The sequence below is a fragment of the Lepidochelys olivacea genome, assembly GCF_965140295.1.
Source record: "Lepidochelys olivacea isolate rLepOli2 genome assembly, chromosome: 25".
Taxonomy (NCBI): Eukaryota; Metazoa; Chordata; order Testudines; family Cheloniidae; genus Lepidochelys; species Lepidochelys olivacea.
The window spans coordinates 16,204,549-16,211,305 of NC_140435.1; positions in this window are offsets into that span (position 1 = coordinate 16,204,549).

The window sequence follows — 6,757 nt, forward strand, 5'->3', positions numbered from 1 at the left end:
GCAAGACCTGGGGGCGGCCAGTGAAAGTTCAGGGGCTGATCTGCCAGAGAACTCAAACTGGTGCAGCAGGCTGCAGCTGTTCACACAGACTCTTGCATTGGTTTTCATTGATGTAAATTCCTGCCTCAGGCTATGGGGGTGCAGCTCTCACATCACCAAGTTCCCCTCGCTGGGCGAAGCCTGGGACGTGCAGACATCAAGCTGGGTCCTTCAGGTCGGACCCTGGTGGAAGTGGCCTGTGCTTCGTAGCCTCGGCAGAGGGGGATGATGGATTGAATTAGCCTTGGCGACTGCCCTCTGATCTAACTATTCCAAGCCACAATGTGAGGACCCCGGGTAGGGCCAGGTAAGCGCTGCTAGCAGCAGCCTGTACCATGCAGCTGCCAGAGCTAGCTGGGGTCATTAGTGCTAAACTCACCCCTGGGTGCATCTACAGTGAAAATGCAGCAGCCCTACTGCTATACCACTCAGTGTGTCTGTTCACTACGGGGCCTGGAGGGGTTCTCCCTTCCCTGTAAACTAATCCACCTCCCCAAGGGGCAGGAGCTAGGATTCTTCCAGCAGCGTAGCGCTGTCTACGCCAGGGCATGGCCGTGGGTTTTCCCCCTGCCTCCTGCACATAGCTATGCTTCAGCCCTGAGGCCCTCTCTCCCCCTGCACTAGAGGTGTAACTGCTGGCTTGAGGAGCCACCCATGCTAGCCCTGGTTGTGAGAGCATGCTAAACCCTGCAGTGTCATACCGCTGGGAGGGGCCAGCCAGCCTGTGTCTGTACCTAGGGCTCAAACAGTCACACTGGGGGCTACTCCTGGGCTCCCTTTGTGGGGCAGCCCTTGGTGGCGGGGCATGTAGCTGCTCAGCAGCCTAGGGTGCCATCCTGCCTCTCCTGATCCTAGGGGAAGAGTAGATCCTGGATGGGAGGGATGGGGGAAGGAGCAGCCTGCAATCAGCCTTTCCCCCTGTCCGTCCTCCGTGGTGACATGGGGCAGGGCTGGATTAGAACCGGGGCAGGGCTGGATTAGAACCGGGCCAGGCAATCGCTGTGGCTCCAGGAGGGGGCGCTGCCTCTGCATCCCTTGCTGGAGGCCGGCCTAGCCTGCACCCCTGGCTCTCGGAGATCAGGGGCTGGGTGGGTGGGGGATCCTTGCTGGGACCCTTGTGGCCCAGCAGCAGCCTGATGCAGCTGCAACCAGAACCCTGTTCCTCTTTCAGCTCAAGTGAACTCCCCTCACCTCCCCCCGGGAGATGCCCGTGGGGTGAATCTCCAGCAGCAAGGGGCATTGGCTAGACGAGGGGCCAGGCTCGCTAAGACTAGGCAGGAGGCCTAGCTCTCCCAAGGACCTGGCCCAGCTGGGTGTTGCCCCCTCGCCCCTGTCCTGGTGTGGCTGCCGGGAGCCAAGCAGGGCAGCCCTGGGTATCTTAGCAGGGCTGTACGGTCAAGCTGCCCTCCCCACGCACTGTGCAGGGCCGGGGCTCTGCCTTGCATGCACTGTCATCGCTGCTTGCTGAGGCCGAGGCCCTGGCGCTGGGCAGGTTGTGGGGAGCACAGGCCCTTCCAGGAGTTTGGGGAGGTGGGGTGGAAATCCTTGACTCGGGGTCTTTTTGATTTTGTTTTTAGAGCTCCAGAAATCAGGCCTGGGAAGCCTGGGCCCGAGCGTTGCCATTGGCTACAGTGGCCAGGGATGGGGTGAGGAGTTGCCATGGCAACTGGCTGGGAAACTTCTGAAGCTGAGATCCCTGCATTTGGAGAAGAAGGGGGGGGGGGGCGCGCCTGACTTGCAGCTGTAAGACCTTCCCTCCCCAGTAATGGGGGGGCCTTTAAGGCCCAACACACAGAGCAGGGCAGCTGGGGGGGCTGCATGCTGCAGGCCTGTTCTTGCTTCAGTGGTGGTGGGGAGTAGGGTTTGGGGTGGGGTGGGAGTCTGGGGGCAGGAGCAAGAGGGATGGGCAGTTGGCCTGGGGGGAGTGAGGGGCGCGGGGTGATGTGCAGGGACTGGTACATTTATAAGGCCGTGGGGCTATGCGGGCCTGCCTCGCCCTGCCCTTCCTGCACCCCCGGCTGCTGCTGCATGGCAAGAGACAGCCACTCCACAGATGCTGAGGAGTCCCTGAGCCCCTGGCTGCGCTGGGAAGCGGGAGTGCACTGCAGGGGGCTCATTGCTGACTGGTTGGGCATTGCCCAGCCCTGTTAACCCGGTCTCCTAGGCCACACCAGCCCCTTCCCTCATCCATCCACCCAGCAGAGAGGGGCTGCCGGCTGGGCACTGTCCTAGCATGCTGGCTCTTGGCCCGGGTCCTACTGTGTCCATTCAGCCAGAGTGGGACCTGCAGCCAGCGAGGTGGGGGTGAAGCAGAGGGATGCCCAGCTCTGCGGCCTTCATGCAGCCCTATGGAAGGGGAGAGGGTTTGAATCCTGCCCTTGAGTAGGCCTGTCCCAGCCCTGTACCTCCGAGCTCCTGCACTCAGGCCCAGTTTCAGAAGCAGCCACGTTTCTGTTGCCCAACCTCACAGTTGGTTCTTGGAGGGGCTGAGCCCCATGTAAGCCTCAAGGCCCTGAGCCGGAGCTGTGGGTGCTCAGCCCTGCTGGGAATCTGGTCCAAAGGTGGTGCTCCAGCTGTGGGTGTTTTAAGTGTAACGGCGTGTGGCCTCAAAGCACAGCACTAGGGTATGTTTGTTAACCCCAGTCCTGGCCTGAGAGGCAGGTACCCATCCCCCAGGCAGGAAAACGGAGCCAGAGAGGGAATATGACTGGGCCCAGGTCATGCAGCAGATCAGTGCCAGAAACTGGCATGGAGCCCCTTACACGTGGCTCCCAGGACTCTGCTCCAGCCACTAGCAGAAGGGAAGAGGTTGGGGCTGGGTTTTGCCTCCCTCCAAGTGAAGCCTGAGTGTGGGGTGCACGGGGCTGTACTGACCCTCTGTAACCAAATTGCTGCTGTCCTGCGCAGAGACCAGCTGGCGTCTGCCTGAGCTACGATTCAGCCTGGCTGCTCCTTGGGGGCTGGAAGCCCCTCGCCTGCACTAGCTGTAGTAGGCGGACTGCTGGGGGCTGAGGCGACCCCTCCGTGCTGCTCGCTGGAACCAAGGCTTGTCCAGAGCAGCCAGATAAGAGCCGGCCGGGCAGCTTCCCAGGTGCCAGAGTGCTGCAGGGAGCTTCCACCATGGGCAGGGGCAGCCCGAGGAGTCTACAACTCTGATGCGTCATTGGTAAGAGCAGGCCAGTCTCTACAAAGCGATCCCCCAGATCTTCCCACGGTCTGGCTCTGGGCTTCAGGCTGGGCCCTTTGCCCGCTGCAGCAGTGGGCAAGGCTGCTAATCCAGCCTTGGGGAGGCAGGCCTGAGAACCTTGCCAGCTTCTGGCATGCATATGCTGTGTGACCTGGGCTTTGGTAGGTGTGTCCCCGAGATTCAGCAAGGCACCTCCCTGCCTTTATCTCCAGCCACCTGCTGTTAATGCCCCAGCCGGGGGTCAGAGATGGCCACTCCCCAGCGGGCTGGATTGGGTGACGCCTTGCACAGAGCAGCTCCCAGCTGAGCCCAGCTCAGTCTGGCCCAAACCAGTGAGGCCAGGCCTAAGAGAGGGAGCAGCCTCCCAGCAGAGGGTTTCCCCTGGCTCACTAAGGTCTTGGGTCCCAGCTTGGGCCATGCAGGCCATCCCCAGCAGGGACTGTGCTAAGCACTGACTGCAGGGCTCCCCCAGCCCCATGGGGCTGGAACTCCCTGTGCAGCTAAGCACCCCGTGAAGAGGGGTGGGACTCTTATGAGAGGGCTCCTTGGCAGCAGAAATCCCAGTGCAGCTACCCCCCCCCAACAGCTGCTTCATGAGGCTGCAGAGGCTGCTTCCCCCCTCTCCCCCCAATCTTTGTTATTGTTTGTGTATGTCCTACTCACCTCCCTGCTCCCAACCTGGCCCAAGAGCTTCTCCTCTGCAGCAGCCTCTCTGCATCTCTCCTCTGTCCTTGCTGTCCCTCTCCCCCACAATCCCTTCCTCAAACCCTCTCTCCCCCGAGCGCTCTGGGAGGCAGGATTTTCACCCCGGATTCGGCTGGGTGGGAAGTGAAAAGTTGTCGGATAGACGGGCACCACCTGAGCTGATGGGCCCAGTTTTCACCATCAGTTGCAACAGCACCTCTTTAAAGGCAGGGGCCTGCTTCACCACGGCACGGTGCAGCCCTGAACTCCAGTGCAAAATGGGGGTGAGAGCCGTGAAAAGGGGAGACTCCTTTTCAAACTGGCCATGGCCCTCCCTTGCTGATTCCCTGACTCCAGGGCTCAGCTGCTGCCCACCGCTGCACCCTGCAGAGGGCAGAGCTGAGCCCAGTGTCTTGGTGGCCCACACAGATGTTAAAGAAGGGGTGGCAGCAACATTTGGGTGAACTCTGACCTCCCCGTGACCCCTCCAAAATGAACCAAGTCTTCACAAAGAAACCCCAAGACTTTCCCCGTTGCTCCTTAGCATTGGGATTGTCTGGAACAGGGGTTCTCAGACTTCTTTGCATGCAACCCCCTTCTGACAACAGAAATTACGACATGACCCCAGAAGGGGGCATGGAAGTCTGAGCCTGCCTGAGCCCTGATGCCCCAGTTCGGGGGGCCCTGCTGCCTAGGGCAGGGGGTCCCAAAGTCTGAGCCCCACTGCCCTGCACCGGGGCGGGGGGGGCGGCAAAACCTGTGGTGTGGCGTCAGCCCTGGGTGGTGGGGCTCAGGCTTCAGCTTCGGCCCCAGAAAGTCTAACACCAGTTCTGGCAACCCCATTAAAACAGGGTCGCGACCCACAGTTTGAAGAACTGCTGGTCTGGAATGTGCAGGAGAAGCAGAACCACCTTGCTTCTGTGGGTGAAAATGGGCTCAGCAATTGGGAAGGGAAGAGGGGTCCATTTAAAAGGGTTTTAAAATGAGCTAGGGGGTTTTCCTGCTTCGGACTTTAAAAAAAAAATAAGTCCCACGTCCCTCAAAGTAGCAAAGAATCCGGCATTGACAGCTTGTTTGAAAGAATGTTTTCCATAAGCTCACCCCATGGGCCAGCTCCTCAGTGTTGCTAACTCTCACAATTTGATGCGATATTGGGTGATTTCCTTAAAACTCCAGCTCCTGGAGTCAGGTGAATATGGGATTAGCTCAGCTTTCATTAAGAAGTAAATTCACTGTGGTGTTGTAGACCTGTTGTTCCAGGATATGAAAGAGACAAGGTGGGTGAGGGAATATCTTCTATTGACTCACTTCTGTTGGTGAAAGAGAAGCTTTCAAGCTTGTACAGAGCTCTTCTTCAGGTCTGGAAGCTCTGTGGATCTTGAAATCTTCTCTTTCACCCACACAAGTTGGTGCAATAAAAGATATTACCTCATCCACCTTGTCCTCACATTAAAAAATGAGTAAGTTTCTAACCCTTCTGCTTGCAGAGAAAAACTTGACCCTGAAGGCTCAGAAATCAGAAGGCAAAGAAGAAGACGCCAATGTGTCATGTTTTGATAAAATCTCATGATTTTAAAGTCACTGTCATGATTTTGGGGGTGTCTGACTCAGAGTTTTGCATGCTCAGGCCCGGCCATACAGAGCTCCTCTGTGGAAGAAGATCGGTGCAGAAATGTCTTTCAGTGACTTGGCTAACAGGAAACCCTGAAGCAATCGAGCAAGTCAAGGAGACCGGCTGGGTTTAGCATCGCTGTCATTTGGGTTACTGTACAGCCTAGGAGCTCTAGTCATGGACCAGAGCCCTACTGGGCTAGGCACTGCACACTGTAAATACTTACATCAGGCCGTCCAGTGCAGCCTTCCTTTAGCTCTCCTCTGCTTCCCCTTTTGTGCTGAGGGGGTTTTCTGACTTGTTCCCTGTGGGGAAGTACCTGCAACTCCGCCAGAGACGAGCGGTTGTCCACTGGTTAGCACAGGAGCAAGGGGTCAGGCTTCCAAGCTGCTAGTTCTGACATGTGGTGGAAGTGGAGTCTAGGGCTTAGAACAGGGAGCTAGGAGTCAGGGTCCTGGATTCTAGTTCTGGCTCTGATGCTGCCTGGCTGCAAGGCAAGTTGTTGTCCTTCTACGTGCTTCACGTTGTCCCTATGTTCCCGGGGACAAGTCATGCCCCGAGCCTTGGTTGAGGAATGTGTTTATGTGAAGCCGGTTGAGAGGCACCACTCAGGGCAGGAGAATGAGCAGGGTTGCCCAGCTGTTAGTGGGATACGGAGACTGATGGCATGTCAGGGCACATCTGGCAGGCTAGTGAGCACATCCTCACCCCCCCCCCACCCCACCCCAGCAGCTGCTGAACAGTAAGTGATGGGCTCCAGCCTGAAAACAAACCTGTCCTGGTGTCAGCTGGAGCAGGGCTATGAGCTCACTTCAGGCTGCAGCCAGAGGATTGGAATGTACCAGCCAGTGTGAGCGCTGGCAGCGCAGACAAAGGCCAGTCCAACCAGGACCGCCCTGATCCTGAATATCCTCGCAGGGCCTCTGGGCCTGGCAGCGAGGTGAGGACACTAGACCCAGGCTGAAATGGTATATGATGGAGTCGGGGCATTATGCCCCAGTGCAGGTGTGTTACAACCAACACAAGGGATGCTGGGTTCAGGCTGAGGCGCATTCTAGGGTGAGGAGCTGTAGACACAACTTTTAAGGGCATTGGCTTGTAGGGTGATTGGATCCACCCGGGGTTTAGGTGTATTAGCTTCAGGGGCTTTATAGCCAGATCTTGGTGCATTAGAGGCTTAGGGGCATTAGAGGCCAATCAGGGTGCATGGTAGGTTTAGGGACATTAAATCCATG